General features: G+C 37.0%; 1 non-coding gene across 1 annotated transcript; it reads right to left on the bottom strand.

Annotated features, from left to right (window-relative positions):
- Window positions 1–4,422: 4,422 nt before the first annotated feature.
- On the bottom strand, window positions 4,423–4,494 carry TRNAW-CCA (transfer RNA tryptophan (anticodon CCA)). Its single transcript has one exon. It is a non-coding gene; the product is annotated as a tRNA-Trp (tRNA).
- Window positions 4,495–5,093: the final 599 nt, after the last annotated feature.

Genomic DNA, 5,093 nt, shown 5'->3' with positions numbered 1-5,093 from the left:
ATATATATATATATATATATATATATATATATGTATGTATTCATATTCCTCAATATAATAAATTTTATTCTAATATCAATCTTAGTATTGCATCGACACTTAATTCTCTACATAACCTTTTCATATTTAATAAGTATTCACATTTTCTTGGCTCAAAATAAACGAAAACCCTGACTAACAAAATTCTTTTCTTTCAATAAGGTTGCAACATTGAAATCTACATATATAAACCCGATAATCAATAATAGTTCAATTTTATTAAGATCCGCGTATAGAGAAATAGTTGATATTATTCAATATGTCGACACAAAAGTGAAAATACAGCAAATATAGCAGGCACGTAAGTTTCCAAACTATGTAAGCACACATATATAAATGTACATACAGAGAAAGAAAGAAAAAATCGAGATTATTTGAAATTAGTGGGCCCAAACTACTAATACATACACACATTATAACCAATCAATAGAAAGAAAACCAGAAGTCAGTAATCAATGGGTATAGTTTGTACGATCGATGAACAATAATCAAGTTTCTGGGAATCTGAAATCGTAGCGTACCTTCTCGTTAGTCTCTGTCATGGTGGGTTGAGTATCGCGAAAAGTGGTCCTGAGTTGTGCTGAAATGCCGGGAAATACCTCCACGAATTGTATCCCTCGATGTCTCAGTTAGTACATACGATCGAAATAAGTTATATGAACATTGTATGTTTTCAGGAGTTTCAGAAACCGGGGGGGGGGGAAGGTTGAAAAAACTCTTGAAGAAGGAAGAGACAAGATAGAGAAAGTGGCGCCAACGAAAGGAGAAAGATTAAGGTACTACTCACTACACAGACGAGTGATCGAATTTGAATATATAACAACTCACAGCCAAAATATATTCACATATGCCGAAAGGGGTTGGCTCACTCAAATACGCAACCTGGGGGGCGTCCTGCTGCCAAGGATGCAAGTCTGTGTCCATCAGATCTCAATCCCACAAGAGTTTGTTTGTAAGATTGAGATCTGAGCCCCGTATCCGGCCCAGACCAGCAGGATAAAAGAAGAGGTTGAAGGGACCAGGTAATTGCGTCCCCAATTTTGAAATCTCTAAGTAAGTAAAAAAATATTCGACCCCTCAGAAGAACTAAGAAGGTTCAAGGACAGTAAAGAAACTAGAGTTAAAGTAATAGCTAAGATATCCCTAACTAGTGATTTGCCAAAATAAAAAAGAATTAAAATAAACTGAATTTTGGATCGGTGATTTCAGTGACCAAACATCACCAATGGCTACCCTGCGCAGACATGCCAAAGTCTGGGACGTCGTTAATTTCCATCATCATCTAATTAAACTAAGGAAAGAAACGAAAATACTTAAGAGGACTAGGAGTCGACGTCCGGGTACGCAATGGACCTAAATATTAATTTAGTAGCGGTTGATTTAATCGGATAGCCCGATCTGAGCTGTTAGCTATATGAACACTGCACAGTAAATAAGGTAAGCAACGAAGAAAAAATTCTCTCAGAGTCAATGAATGTTAAAGGTACAAATTACCAAACCTGTACTTTTCGATGATTCCAGGATATAGCAGATATTAAATCCGTCACGCTTAAACTACTACACGATAACATTCATCGAACCACGGACTCTTTGTTACGAAACACCAAATTATATTTACTTCGCAGTTTTGAAAAAAAATCCATATGTGTATTCACTGAAAGTTAAATTGTCAACGATTATTTTATTTCTGATTTGCTGATAAAACTAAAGCTACAATGGAATTTTTCTACAGCCACGGGAAAAGAGAATTTAATATTACATTTTGAAACAAACAGTAACATCATGTGGGCTTTACTTCTATTAAGAAAGTAGGCATTCTTGATTTCAGTGGATATTTCGGTTTCTAATTGACATAGCAAGCTGTAATTTTCAGAACAGTAAGATCTCATGCTATTTTATATGAATGTATACTCATATGAACCGAAAACCATGTCCACGGGATGTAATTTAAGAATAAGGGGCTAAAATCAAACAATCTAGATCACTAACTCATGCAATGACGTAATGTCAACAAACAATTGATTACCGAAAACGGACACGATGGCGCTGTAGTGGAGAAATAATTTACCGTGTACTGAATGAAATATATCCTTACACTTATTAATCAGAACTGTAAGATTTACTCTTGTTTAGTGTGCTTCGAGTTAGACAAATGGTATTAAATTAACGCATGTGAACTACACTGTCCTAACAGTAAAATCACGCACTCACAGAGAACTACTAACTACATACACCACTATAAATAGTACACATAAAAACTACTAACTAAACAAGCACCATTTATTATAGGCATATTAAAGGCAAGTACCTTCAAACACATTACTCCTTGTCGGTATATAAAGTTGTCTCTATTGAACTTTAGGGGGGCAAAATAAGAAGGGTAACCCTAGGTCCAATTGACCTGGCCAATTACTTAAAACATGTTTACTAGAATTTGAAGCCCTGGGGGCACCTTAACAAAATTTATTGAGGGACCTTTCCCCTGAGAATTTATTGCGGGAAAAAACAAACAATAACTAACCCATTCCCCCCGCTAGAAATGGTTCAATTCGGAAAAGGAATAGGAGCCCTTTTAGTTAGATTAAGCTGCCATTCTGCTGATTAGTATTACAGTATTAGTACATGCAATTATTGAAAAAAAATCGCATTCACAGTATACACTATAGTATATGTACTGAACCAGGTCGTATTTCACCTAATCCCTAAGTGCCACTAAAACTGAATTCGCTGTTACTGTCACCAAACCAACTTATAACTACAGAACTGGCCTCCTCAACGATTTCGTACTAAAACTAAACTATCTACAAGTTTGATCGGATGACGAGCAATATGGCGTCTGATGAACTGGTTCCTATTTCTCCTTGGTTTTACCGTCTACTCAACGAGGATGTAGGTTTACAGGCTGCTATATAATCATATAGCGTTTATCAATGAAATTAACTGGATATTACCTTAAGATCGTTAGAATTTCCGTCCTTTTACAGCAAATATATGGAGCAGTTGATGTCCCCGGCTGTACTTGTAGAATCGTCTGTGTTGGGAATGATAACTGCGCTGAAAACGACAGGGATAGGAGGATTCCTCCAATCAGGGCGAAATCTTTCAGCCACGGAAATTACAAAGCAAATAGAAATTGGTGAAATCCAGATATAACCGGATCTGAAAGTGACTATGGACTAGTGAGAGGGGGTGAGGGAAAGTTTAGGTACCTGGCCAAATTCTACGTTGGTCTGAAATTAAGAAAATGTATATCCAATGGCGGAACTATATTTCGGTATGACGTCAGAATGGTAAACCTTGTAACTATTCAACTTGTATATGCGAAAATGAGATTTACAATTAATCAAAATATAAATAAATATGTTATTCAGTGATGCGAAAATGAGATTTACAATTAATCAAAATATAAATAAATATGTTATTCAGTGAAAATATGATTCCTAATGAGACCTTTCGATTCATTACATTTAATTAGAAGTAAAGAGAATAAACAAATCGTGTAATTAAACCGAAATCGAATTTAAAATTTTTTTTAATAGATACAGGGTGAGAAAAATAGTTGCCATTACTCTCAACTGTAATGGTACATTACAGGGAGCCACAATAAGTGAATCAGGCTGCCCTGCGACCATTTCCGGTCCTAGATTTTCAACTGGAAATGAGATCAATCTGCATATATCCGTGCTCATAATAGCCTGTCAACTCCGAATATACGACTTGGTCAGCTCTTCGACCTCTCTGCTGTTAAGAAATCACTTTCGGTTACATACGACGAAGTTGTAGATAGCTTTCCGGGCCCACTTGCATTTGGCTGGAAACCCCAATATCACCGATTAACTTATTATTTTAGCTTATCTTCGATTACAGTACATTATTTAACTAATTCGTGCCAAGTCTACATACGTTAATTTTGGTTCTAATTTTCGATTTATCTATACCTTTCTTTAATTCTTCAAGTAATTATAGATCCCGTAACAATTCCAGAGGTAACAGAAATATACGAAATGATGTACAAAGAATCAATGCATTACATAATATACGAAATTCCAGGCAACACTGTGCTGTGCAATGTGATATAATTGAACCTTCATATAACAATACTCGATGGTAGCTGTGGCTAGCGTGGAACGGATTAAATATTTAAGATAAAAAAAAACTTCTTCCATAATAGGAGCAGACGGGAATTATTTAAAAATACAAGTTGCTGAATTGCCAAACTGAAATGAAATCTTTAAGTTTAACGTCCCACGGTTATGCCGGTTAAGCTAAAGGAGACGGTGATAATGAGAAATGAGTGAAATGGTGGAATGAAGAAAGTGGTAGGAAACGGGAGAACCCCGAGAAAACCCACGAGCACGGTGTTTGTCCACCACAAAGTCCACACGGCGCGAGCTGGGATCGAACCAGGGACCACAAGCACTGGAGGTGAACGCTCTACCACTGAGCCACCGCGCCCCCTACAATTGCTAAACTGAGCCTCTGTATTAAAAATTGTTTGCTCCGCGGATCTCCTGTTTTCACAACCAGCTGTGAAGCAATTTGTTTCACTAGAGTCTTTGCCTCTTTGCTGAAAACACCCATTGTTTCAACAGCAAAGGGAATGAAAAAATGGTCCTCTTTTAAGCATGTATATTTTAAATGTTTTCGTCTGCTCGCTGTTTCTGCCGCACTTCCAGCTTCCTTAGATATTGATACGATGTGAGAAGCTGCAAAAGTATCAACACAAGTGACATCCCATACTAGACATTGTCCATTTTCCCAGGGGATTAACGTGATGCCATCTGGTCATTTTCCATCATACCTTGATAAACCTGATGGTTATAAAATTGAAGGCACGTCTACGCTGACCAAAGCACGCTTTTGGATATCATTTAATTCAGCGTGACTGGACACTCTGCCTGCGCTTTTGGGACAGCTCAATGGATGCAAACACTTTTCATTGACTTGCTCCCGACAAATGCATGTAAATTTTTTACACATATTCATGCCAAGGCGTAGAACAGCACAAAGACGAAAAGAATTGTTATCCATGAAAGTTCCAATATTCCTCGATG

The sequence above is a fragment of the Thermobia domestica genome, chromosome 7 (genome assembly GCF_964235325.1).
Source record: "Thermobia domestica chromosome 7, izTheDome1.hap1.1, whole genome shotgun sequence".
In the NCBI taxonomy this organism is placed as follows: Eukaryota; Metazoa; Arthropoda; class Insecta; order Zygentoma; family Lepismatidae; genus Thermobia; species Thermobia domestica.
This window is presented reverse-complemented; position numbering and strand designations above follow the sequence as displayed.